Below are 12,914 nucleotides of genomic sequence, written 5' to 3'. Positions count from 1 at the left end.
GGGAGAGGGAGAGGGAGAGGGAGAGGGAGAGGGAGAGGGAGAGGGAGAGGGAGAGGGAGAGGGAGAGGGAGAGGGAGAGGGAGAGGGAGAGGGAGAGGGAGGGAGGATAGGACAACCTTGGGTGCCCCTCAGATTCTGTTCAATCATTTTTGTCAGTGTAATTATTTTTTTAAAACTGGGCCTCACACTGGCATTGATCTCACCAAGTAGCATAAATTGCCTGGTGGGCCAGTGCCTGGATCTGCTGTTTCTTTTTCCTATGTGCTGGATCATGTACCTGTACCATCATATTCAAGGTTTCTACATTGGTTTGGGAGCCCAAATTCAGTTTCTCATCCTTATAAACATATTTCCAATTGAGCTATATCTCCACCCTGTCCACAATGCTTCTTGTTCACTTCATATTACTGTTCAAAACTACTGGTCACTTCTTAATGTAAGGTAAGAGCTATCAGAAAAAGATGCAGTATGTGAAGCACACTAACATAGATTCATCTAGCTCTGAAATCGTTAAGACTGGAGTTCTTCACAGTCAGTTCACACTCTTTCAAAAATTAGAACAATGTTAACCCAGCATTCCCAGACCAATGAGCAAAGAAAGTGTTTCCTGCTGCTGAATCATCTGTGGTTGCACAGTTGATCCTTTGTCAACAATATAAACTCTCTTCCAAAGTGATTATAAAAAATATGGAGATGTTTATTGGAGTCAAACAAAAGGACAGGAGGGAACTACTGCTTATATACACTAGGACATGTTTCTATACTTTCCTCTCATGGCACCCGAAGGAATCCATCTCATTTGATTGGGCTTTCTTGCTTATTATCGGTGGTGTTTTGAATGAGAATGGCTCCCATAGTATAATACATTAGCAATGATTAGCCCTTTGTTGGTAAACTGTTTGGGAAGGATTAGGAGTTGTAACCTTGTTGAAAGTATGGCTGTGCTTGAAGAGGTATGTCAGTAGGGGTAAGCTTAGGGGGTTAAAACTTATGCTAGACAGTATTTATTTTTTTCTGTCTGTCAGGTCAGGATGTAAATAAAGCTAGTTCTCCAGTACTATGCCAGACTGCCTGCCTCCATGCTTATTCTTTGAAACTATAAGCAAGCTCTCAATTAAATCCTTTCTTTTGTAAGAGGCGTGTTGATCACTGTGTTCTTTCACAGCAATACCACAGTAACTAAGACACAGGTTGTTACCAGGGTCTAAGTTTTGGTGTGATAGGCCTGGACATGCTGTTGGTTGGAGGAATATGGGAACCTTTGGTACTTAGGACTAGAAAAGCACTTGAACCATTTAAGGTGGGGGGTTGACAGACCATCTAGTAGGAATATGGAAGACAGTAGTGCTAAGTGTGATATAGACAATTTAGGCCTAGCTCAAGAGGTTTCAGAGGGGAAAGAATAAATATTAGACAGTGTCCTAGAGATCATTCTTGTGATTTCTAAGTAAAGAATATGTCTGAGATTTGCTCTTGCCCTAAAAATTTGCCAGAGGCTAAATTAAAGAGTTTTAGATTAATTACTTTGGCAGAGGAGATTTAAAGATAGCCTAGTATTGTGTCTGTGTCACATGGTTATTAATGATTACTCTTATGCAGATATAAAATAAAAAGGAGCAGTGTGGACAAAGATATATTAAAGAAAAATGTACAGTTTGAGGAGACAAAAGATATTGCCAGGAAATGTAATGTTGGAGCCAACTTCTGTGCTCAAGGAGATTAAAAGTTTAAAGAAAAGCCTGATTCAAATCGGAATAAAAGGAATGCTACCTTCAGGATATGACCCCACCTAGTTAGTCCTGCAACAGTAGAAGGAAAAAACCGGAGAAATTTCCTTGACCTAGAAATCATCAACAAGTCAAAGCTTATGCAAATTTCTCATGAAGAGATCATATTTCTGACCAAGCAAGCAGAAGAATCTGGCAGTTTCAGCCAAGTGGTTCTGGCTTTAGAGTCAAGGATGGAGAAAATGGGTTATATAAAATCTTCCTCTGCAGATAAGGAAAACTGCTGAGGCCCAGGCATTTGTCAGGATAGTCCACACATGGAGGCCAGGAAAGGTGACTGCATGAGGATCTGAAGAAAAAGCCTGAAATGAATTGAAGACCCAAAGATGCTAAAGATACCAGAGTTGTAGTATTTCAGTCAAGGAGAGCTACAGATCAGATGCAGAACTAGCTCAGGAGAGAAAAGTATGTCACAATCAACAAAGTTGGAAGAACTTGGAGATCTGTTTACTTTGGCTTCAGACAGGGAGAATGAAGGATTTAAAATTTGCCTTGCTGGGAGTTGTTCTTGCTTTGGTCCACTGTTTGTTCATTATGGCCCCTTTCTCTCTTTGGAGAGGCAATGTATATTCTATGACATTATATATTGAAAATGTGTGATCTGTTTTTAATTTTGAAATTACAGAAGGTTACTATTAAGAGATTTTCTTGATTCTCAAAAGAGATGTTTGACTTTTTACAGTCTGAGGACTGAAAAACTATAAGGACAGTGGAAGGTAAACTAAATACATTTTCTATTATAATGTGGCTATAGGCCTATGGGAATGAGGAAGTGGAATGTGGTGGTTTTATAGGTTCATATATTTACATGTTTAGTCCCTGACTGATGGACTCTTTGAGAATTAGGAAGTTTGGCCTTGTTGGAGTAGGTATATTGCTGGGGTTAGATTTGTGGTTTCAAATGCTCACAGCAGACACAGTCTTTCTCTCTCTGTTTCTGTCTGTCTGACTGTCTGTCTGTCTGTCTCTGTCTCTTTATCTCTATCACTCTTTCTACTTTACACCTTCATATGATGATATAAAACTCTCAGCTACTTACCTAGCACCAAGCCTGTCTGTTTGTAGTGGTCATGCTCCTTGCCATGATAATAAGGACTAACCATTTGAAATTAGAAGCAAGCCACACTAAATGCTTTAATAAAAGTTGCATTGATCTTGTTATCTCTTTACAGCAATAGAACAGTAAGATAAAGATATAATCTCTATCCAGCTTTATTTCTTTTACATTATTTGTTTCCAAATTATTATTTCTGTTAGTATTTATCTTCTAGTCATAATTATTTTAAAATTTTCTATTGTTACTGGTCTCACTGAGTTTTAAGACTTTTACATTGTACCTTTGCCATTCCTAGTTAAGAACCATCTGTGTATAGACAATTGTGACCTTTGGAGAGTACTGCTCTGATAAGTCCTGTTAATAAGTGAATGAATATTAGAGGCTAAATTATCTAGGTTGTACAATTGCTTAGATAGACCAGACATTCAGTCTTTTCATTTTGCATTAAAAAATATGAGATAGCATATAAAAATGTTCAAAAAGATACACATTTAATAAAAAATGAAACCAAAATTAAAAGGAAAATTGAACAGAAAGCTAAGCTCCTGTTAAATCTTTGGAAAAGTAGAAAAAGCTATAAATTATAATCATGGATGAAAAGTTAGTAACAGACTTAATTGATAGTACTAAAATGATGGATTACATTCCTATATATGAAATACTTCATCCAAAGAAAAGCAGAAACAGACCTGGGGAGATGGCTTAGTGAAGTGCTTGCTATACACATATGAGGGCCAGGATACAATTAAAAATGCTGAGTGAGAAAGTATGATATTGCGTACTTGTAATTCTGGTTCCAGGGAGGTTGAGAAATGTGGATCTATGGGGCTCCTTGAGGAATTAGGCTAGCATATTTGCCATGTTCCTGGCCAGTAAGAGATACTACAAAAAACAAACAAACAAACAAACAAAAAAAAAAAACAAGGAAGCTCTAGAGCACCTAAAGAATAGGTTGTTTCTGACCCTCAATATACACCTATAAAGAAATCTGACTTGTATGCATAAGATGACACACAGAAGCACACATATGTGCCCTTGTAGAAAAAAACATGCTTAAACACATAAATTTGTACATATGTTGTTTATATGCATATCTTCATATATTTTTATATGGATGATGCAAAGTCCATTGTTTCAAGGGAATGAAGTGGTCCGTGACAAGCAAAAACAACATGAATTGTTCCCTTTGAAGGGTGTATTGAGGATGCTCTGTTACCAACAGTGACACAGTATATGTGACTACACAGTGGGGCTTCTATAGTAAGAAAAACTGAGATAAGTAGGAAGGTCCCATGCTTGAGCAATCTCTTCTCCTGGCAGATGATCCTTAGGGCATTTGCCCCATTCTAATAGCAAAACAAAACTCAAAGGGAATGATGAGTTCATGGAAAAGGATACTTTTAAAATCAATTGATTATGTATTATTGGAGAGATCTATTATTCTGCCAAAGTATATATAAATAGTGATTATGAATAACTTTCTTCAGAATATTTCATTAAAATTTTATGACTCACTATGTAAAGTTAAAACATCCAGAGAGGTGTTAGAATTATGCCAAATACACTGCAAGTGTCTTTAAACTTTTTCCTAATTATAGTGACTACCACAGTAAATTTTAGAACTAACATGAATCCAATGGTATTTGGTATGATACTCTAGATGGCTCCTTACCCTTAAGTTCTGAACTTCCTTCCGAGAATTTGAATAGGACAAAGAACATCAATTTGATGTTCCAAATGCCTATCTAAATCCTCTATAGTGAGCTCATAAATTTCAAGAATGTTGCTATGCTGAGTGTTGACGTGGTAGATACTGCTGATAAAATTACTCCTGGCCTTAGGTCAGTATTTCTATTTTGGTCAAGCTTCAAGAATGGCATATATAACTTGATCATGCTAGCCCTGTTTTGTCCTGGGAATACTTTTATTCCTGCTCACCATGTTAAAGCTTATCTTTAACAACACCAACATATTGGCAGCCAAAGTACATGGCTTGAAACTTAAAATGGACCCCCAGACAGAGTTATTAATTTAACAGGCTGGCAAGCCAAGGATGGGTAAGATTCTGCACAGAGCCTTACCAACCTAAGATATAAGTATATTGCTTTTGATAATGCATATTCCATAACAGGTAAGGAAGGCATTCTTGTCAGAACGACCTAAGACTGCCTCACTCATGTTAATGAAATAAAAATGGGGGAGAGGCAGAAAGCCTTTGGGGCTGCTCAGCAAGAACCTGGCATGAGCCAAGGACAAGGAACTGGGCTCCTTGGAAGAAATATGACATGGGCCATAGACAAGGAAGTAGGCTTCAGGCATGAATCTGATATTAGTCTAGAACAAAGAAGTAATTTTAGGCAGGAATCTAAATATAAGACAAGAACAAAAAAATAATTTCAGGCAGGAACCTAAATTTTAGGCTAGAACAAGGAAGTGAGCTTCAGACATGAAAATGACTTTGGGTTAGTACAGGGAAGTTGGCTCAGATATTTTGGTCATCCTGATAAGCTCTTAGAAACAGTGATCATGGGAGTGTTCATGGATTTTTGTTTATTGCCTTACTTGTTCTTTGACTATTTGTGTTTATTTATTGCTTGTTCCTTGACTATTTGCATTTATTGTATTGCTAGCCCCTCAATCTAGAGAGTGACTAAAACTGACCTGAATACTTGTATATAATTCAAATGGTATAAAAGCAAAAGAAGAGGGGCGATGGGTTCTGGGGGTAGGTGGGAAGGGGATGACATCTGAAATGTAAATAAATAAAATATCTAATAAAAAAGAATTGCAAAACATGACACAAACATGCAAGCACACACACACACATACACACACACACACACAATTGTGACTCTCAGAAAGTTAGTTAACTCCTCATAATAGTCTTCCTTGTAAATGCATAAAATGATACCTACAGTTTTGTCTGCTTTTAGAATTACACATGATGATGTCAATAAGAATCAGCATTGGGTATCAATCACATTTTTGGTCTTATCAAAGAGAAATGGCATAGAATACTTATTAACCGTGGTAAGGAAGAAGAAAAAACATAAGAGGAAGATGAAATTATGCTAAAACAAAATATAGGAAGATTTTAAGAATCTAGGCATAGTATTAGAAAATGTTAGAGAAATGTGGGTCAATGTAATTAGGTCATCTTATAACACAATTAGTGAATTCATACCTTGTGAATCATTACACATTGGAGTTAGGCTCTAATAAGTTTTAGGGACAGAGAAAAAGGTCTATTCTGCTGATATGCCCTCTCTCGTTCTTTCTCCTGTCTCCCTCTCTGGTTTTTTTCTTCTTCTATGATCTATTTTTCCCTGTTAACCACCACTCTATATTCCATGTCTATGAGTTTGGTCATTTAAGATGCTAAAACAAGTGAAATAATGTAGTACTTATCTTTCGATCTTTATTTTATTTAACTTAATATAATGTTCTTTGTTGATCATGGTATTGTATATGTTAAAGTATCCTTTTAAGCAAAGACAAAATAATATTCCATTTCATTTTCTATATTCTCTTTATCTATTCATCCATACATGGACAGATAATTGTTCTTTCTATATCTTCAGTATCATAAATTATATTACAATGAGATCACAGGGTAACAATTATCCTAACAACTTCACTTGGTTTGTTTAAGGTAAGCTTCCACAAGAAAATAGCTGGATGACATAGAGCCTCTGAATTGTATTCTTTCTAGGTTGACTTTACTCTTTGTATTCTCAATGAATGCATGAGTTTCAAACAAACTGAACAGATTTTATCTGCTTGAATCCTTGCCTTTGCTTTGTGTTCATTTCCACATTATAGATAACTTTTTACTATAGGCCCAAATCTATAATTTTTATTCTAGATGATTATGAAATAGTGTGCTTGGAAAAATTATATCTGAGCTTTCAGTATTTTAGCACAAGAACTATTCCTAAGATTATACCTGCTAACTTTTTATCTAGAGACAAGAAGTAAAAAACAAGAAATGTAGTGAGTTGTTAGGTCATGTAGATTAAGCCCAAGTTAAGAAGACACTATAAATAAATCAGAACAAACTCCAGTGAATCAGGAATGCAAGTATTATAACATTACTTACATTATTGCATTATTACCTCCTTTCTCTTTCCCTCTCCCTTGACAAGATTTCTTGGCATAGTAGATCCTAAGTATGAGCCTTAGACTTATTCATATAATTTGTAGATACAGATGTCAAAATAAGTATTTATTTTAAATATAAACCCAAGGAAAAAAAACCTAATTGATTAATCTAATGTCTTATTGCAATAAAATATAGAACAATTTTAGTAATGTATTAAAAGTACAAATACGAAAATCACAGGATAAGATTATGATCGTTTAACTTTTGAAGAAATAAAGGCTACTCTCAGATTAGATTTTGATTGTGTAAAATGATATGTCATCTACCTGAGGTTCATGAACAATTTATAGACATCGCTGGTATTAGCTTGTCTCCATACTGTTCAAGCATAAATGTATATAGGATATAGGCTAGAATTGCATGTTTAACCTTTTCTCATCGAGGATGAGAACTGAGTTGAGTGATTGGTGGAATAGGAATTGGCTCAGTCTTTTAGAGCTGACTAATCTGATAATTTTTAACAATTAAAGGGTTTAGCATCATTTCTCCCTTTTCTCGTATGCAGGTAATAGCAAGAAAGAAAGTTAGGATAATTTAGTTAAAGACACAACATTATTTAGATCTTGAGGTTTCTACACATTAGGGTATGCCAGATGATAGTACAAATAAGACATTCCAAGTAGATCTACAGTAAGTAAGAGATATCCTATTTTGGGATGACTAAGGCACTTGTTCTTCTTCAGCTATTGTGTTCTAGGGTTTAGAATAGCATTTAATTATGTCATGGGATCGCATTATTTAATGCATGTACTTAAAGATAAAGAAACACAGAAAGATTGGTATTTTGGAAACCAAATATAGGCGCTTTGTGGGTCAGAGTGTATGACATAATACATAAGTTTTAATTAGATAATTTTTGTCTCAAAATATGGTATCAGGCAATTGTGCCTCCTGTTTGCATTGGAGGCAATTTTTAATTGCTTTATGTTTAGTAACTGCTAGCTACAAAGACAAGAGTGTTCATATAGCTGCAACGTGACATTAAATAAATGAGTCTATTTAGCCTGTTGTGGAACAAGACTGAGTTGTGTAATAGATCTTTCCAGACATTGTCAAGCAGAAGGGTACTTGCAGGCTTCAGTGATTTTTTTTTCAGCCATGTCTGTATGCCAAGTCTGTTGAAGGGAGGATAGCAATGTCCTACTGCTTTGCAAAAACATTAGTGAAGCCTCATGTTAAATCATCTGTGTCATACCTGGGGAGTTTGCAGTTAAATCCTTTTGTCTTTGATTTTGTTTTTTGTTTTCTTTTTCTTTTCATAATTAACATAGTCAAGGGAAGCAAGCTTGTGCTTTGCTGTGACTCATCAGGTTCTTACAAGCCAATGCTTCCTCTTTACTTCATCACATGCTTTTCGAATGCCAGACTTTTATTTAATTCCATAAGTACAGGCTGGTTCTCTTCCTAATTACTTAACTACTGACTATAGCACATCCTGAGCTTGTCAGTGCTATTTATTGCCTTAAATATTTATTGAGAAAGTAAATGAAAAAGAATAAGTGAGAAAGTCTTTTTAGTTACTCGTGTTTCTCTTAAAAGAATAAGAATCTCTTTAGGAGAATGGCTGGATGTAAAGCCATGGGCTACCTAGTGGGACTTGACATCTATAGCTATGTTGTGAAGGTTAGTAACCAGAGGAAAAGGAAAAGCAAGATAGAGAAAGAAGAAAGCAAATAAAGTTAACACTACATTGGACAAAATGAATCCTATGTGACCAGAGATATCCTGGCTTCATATGTTTATTTAGCTCATGTTTTTAGTTTATATCAGATAAGCAATGATTCTCTACTGGAACTGACAGGATTGTTGTGAGATTTACTAACCAAAGGGAAACAAGTAAGGAGATTAACATTCTAGTTTCCTTGAACATCACAGCAATTGATGGGGCAGCATAAACTGTGCTTGAGACAGAGTTTCCAAAGACAAAACCCTATTTGGCATTACTGTACATTGATAAAGCAAGGTGGTTTCTTTGTTTTTCTATTTCAATAAAAGCTACAAGAGATGCTTCTTTTGTAATCTGTTTTAATCTATCTTGAACTGTAAAAAAAAATCAATAAAACATTTTAAAATGAAGATTTACATCTTAGTAGATGTGTGAATGATGTGAAAAAGCAAAGCAGTTCATGGAAAATCATAATTCCATTGAACTTAAAGCTCCTTCCTTGGATACTAGATTTCTTAGTGAGTAAAGTTCTTGCTGCCATTTCAGAGGACCTACCCTTGGCTCCCAGAACACACAAGACAGCTCACAACATCCATAAGCTGAGCTCCCCAAAACCTAATACCCTCATTTGGCTTCCACAAATTCTAGTACTCATGCATTGCTCATAAACAAACTCACAAACATCCACAGATTTAACTAAAATAACACATGCTAGTCTAAGTATACATACACAGGATAATCACCAATTAAAAAATACATATGTTTAATATTGTATTTGTCATAGGATTTGTGCTTCTACTGGGTACATTTTGGATAATCGTTTTCAGATTTATTTTGTTTATGCTTTCTTGTTTCCACAAGAATAAGATTCATGTGTATGTGTTAGAGTCAAACACTCACAGAATAAGACACCTGTAATATTTTTTGTTTAATTTTTAATAGATAGGGTTCAAGTGATGTATTTAAATATAAACATTTTCTTAGTGTCTAATAGTAATAATTGATTCATCTCATATTTGATTTACTATGGTGTTAAAACACAAAATATAAACAGTTTACATGAATATATATTCAAGATTTCACTATATCAAATTTTTAGTAATCAACTTTTTTAACCTTTAAAGTAATGCCATTTTATGGTTTAATTTGAAGTCAATGTGTAATAAATGAAAATATTTGAGTATTTAAGCATAGCTTAATATAACTGGTCCTTAGGTAACCAACCATTTCTCAGACTGTGATGTAGTATTAAAAGGCTTAAGAACTAAACTTCTAGAGAAAGACTTCCAATATCTATTGAAACCATTGAAATACCATTCTGCAGGTCGTGCTTGAGAAAGACTGAAAATTATAGAGAATTTTAAAAAATGATATGAAAAATATACAGTTGTGTTTAACATTCTTGAAAATATTCCTTTGGAGTTGTTTTTAAAACTTAAGGATTTGAAATGATTACTTATGAGTTCTCTGTTGTACTGATTCAACTGTCATTGGAAGTCACTACTGTGCTCATGGGAAACTTTCAAAACTTCCAACCACAACCAATTGGCAAGTCTGAACCAATTCAGCTTTGGTTCAACTGGATCAAAAAATAAAAGTAGCATCCTTTTCTCCAAGTAACTCATCTTTGTATGGTGGTAATATTGTCTTTGCAAATAGAATGAGACTTTAAATCATCATCAGTGTATATTATCTCCATTTTTCTCCCAAGGCATTTTTCATCCTTTATCTGGGTTTTTAAGTAGGTTGTTTCCCATTTATTATGATGGTTCCATTGCGTTTTTCTGGATTACAGTGATGAACTAATGAATATTTGCTTATGCTATTATGGTGAAACACTGGAAATTAGAAAATAAATAAGAAAGAGAAAGGAAAAAAAGCAAGGTAATGAAGGTAAGGAGGAGAGACTAGACACATAACAAAAGATGGGGGCATCGCTTCTTAGCTGGTGGTGTTAAAAAACCACATTTGTAACTAGAAAATCAGTACAGTGTATGCTGATGAAAAAGCTTTGGTTTGTGTGAATGTCAAAGGTAATTTTACTTAGCAAACTAAATGGAACATTTCTGAGTGCTTGTGTGAATAATGTCACCTACTACATCTCAGAGTAAAACATTCAAAATCATCCTGTTCCAGCTGAGCATTTTACCAAAAAGTTCATAGGAGAATGTGAAGCATTGAAAATAAAGATAAAGAGCTTCAGAATACCTAGCTCGGAATCTTTGGATACACATGTGGTCTTTACCCTGAATCAAACTCCTCTTCACAAAAGAGGAAAACAACAACAATCAGAATGCAGAGCTGTGGAGAGTAGTCCCAATGGATACGTCTGCATAACATTCCCACACTTAAGGTTCAGGGAACACTGCAGAAGAGGAAGGCAGAAAGATTGCAAGATAAAAGAGTATGCTGTGAGGTTGTGTTTCCTAGAAATGTCAGAATTTCACCCATAAGCTTTCACTAACATTGCTCCTTGAATGTGAGCTGAACAGGGATGACACCTTTAAACATGTCAAAATGGATACAGAAAGCCAAGGAGGCCTCAACCCTACATAAAGAACCACAGGCAACTAAGGTCTCAAGTGAATTAGACTTCTCAGGGAAAAAGCACACCAATTTGTTACCCAATACCAAGCAGTCAGCTCTGAAAGCGAGCATACAAAGAACACTATACAAAGTAGGGTATAAGCATGCAACTGCAATAAAGAAAACAAGAGGTCATGGATTTTAGAATAAATTGGGGGTATATAAAAGGGTTTGGAGGAAGGAAAGGGAAGGCAGAAATGTTGTAATTACAATTTCCAAATGAAAAAAAAAAGTGTGAAAAGAGAAGGGAAACAAAATTATTAGTGAAATTACCTTCAAGTTTCTTAAATTAAAAATCTGTGCTATAAGCCTTGTCAAAAAGTAAAATTGAGTTTGGCAATCTTGAATGACAGCCATTTGTTCAGTTCATAATGTCTACCTCAAAGAATCTCACCATTTAAACAAGAGATAGAGAAGTAGGCCAATGATTACATAGCACTGTACTAATAGCAGTGAGATACCATACCACAGGGTATTAAGGGAGCAAAGTCAAAGCTGCTGAGAGAATTACTCTGGACAAACTTTTGGAGGTTATAACTTTGGAACTGATTTGTGAAATGCTCACTAAAATTAACCTGGTAGAAAAGTCAATGGAAAAGGCAAAAAGACTGTTCAAAGCCACAAAGTGAAAACAAATATTTAGGTGAGCTAAATTATAGAGTGTAATACAGAACCTTATCTAGCTGTCAGCAGTATGCAAGTACTTCACATAAGCAGGAATGTAGCTAGATCAACCTAGCACTGTGCTTTTCGCACCTAGAACTAGGCCACATGGAGGCTCATTTTGTGTTATGGCTACACCAGGACTCAGAGTACCTATCTCAGGGAAGGCATGCACCCCACAAGAATGTTGCTGAATGCTATGCTTTGTTCTTGCATTCCAGTGTTTTCTCTGCCTTTCTAGGAGGAAGAACTGGAAAAGTATTTTTCAATGATGTTCTCATTAGAATATTTCTTCTAATTGGTTGTTTGCATGTTTCATACAAAGAGAAATGGTGAGAAGAAAAGTAAGGAGTCACTATTTTTAAGAAGTTAGTTACTCAGGATATGAAGTGGATGAATATGAAATAAATAGAAGGGATTTGTTTATTTTTTACATCACTGCCACTGTTAGAATACTAAACCTATCATAGTCACTATAAAATTAATTTCAATTTCTATAATTAAGCTTATAGGAATATAGCTATATGAGGATATCTGAAAATCTATATGCAAAATTTTCACTGATTATTGTTATTTGAGCTAGTTCTAGTTAATTGAATCCATTGTATTGCTATAGGAAGTCTAATTGAATATGAACGCACTTGAACCTTCAATGAAATTTCAATTCTGCAGTGTAATAAAAAATATGTTTCTTCAGAAGCCCTCCAGATCACATTTATCTCCTTAAATTAAAATTAAAGATATTCTCATATATTGTTTATTTGCTGGCCAAGTAGTACAAATATTAACACATTTATTGCATTTACAAACCATCAAGATAGGCTGTATCATTATATCTATTTTTTTTAAAATGAGAACTGAGATCCAGAGATGGTTTTTAAATAATCTGCCTGCTTAGTACAGATAGATATTGATTCAACTAGTGTAAAGCTTTAGTAGTCTGCTTCTCTCTCTCTCTCTCTCTCTCTCTCTCTCTCTCTCTCTCTCTCTCTC

The sequence above is a fragment of the Grammomys surdaster genome, unplaced genomic scaffold (assembly GCF_004785775.1).
Source record: "Grammomys surdaster isolate TR1022 unplaced genomic scaffold, NIH_TR_1.0 99, whole genome shotgun sequence".
Taxonomy (NCBI): domain Eukaryota; kingdom Metazoa; phylum Chordata; class Mammalia; order Rodentia; family Muridae; genus Grammomys; species Grammomys surdaster.
Note: the sequence above shows the minus strand (reverse complement) of the source record.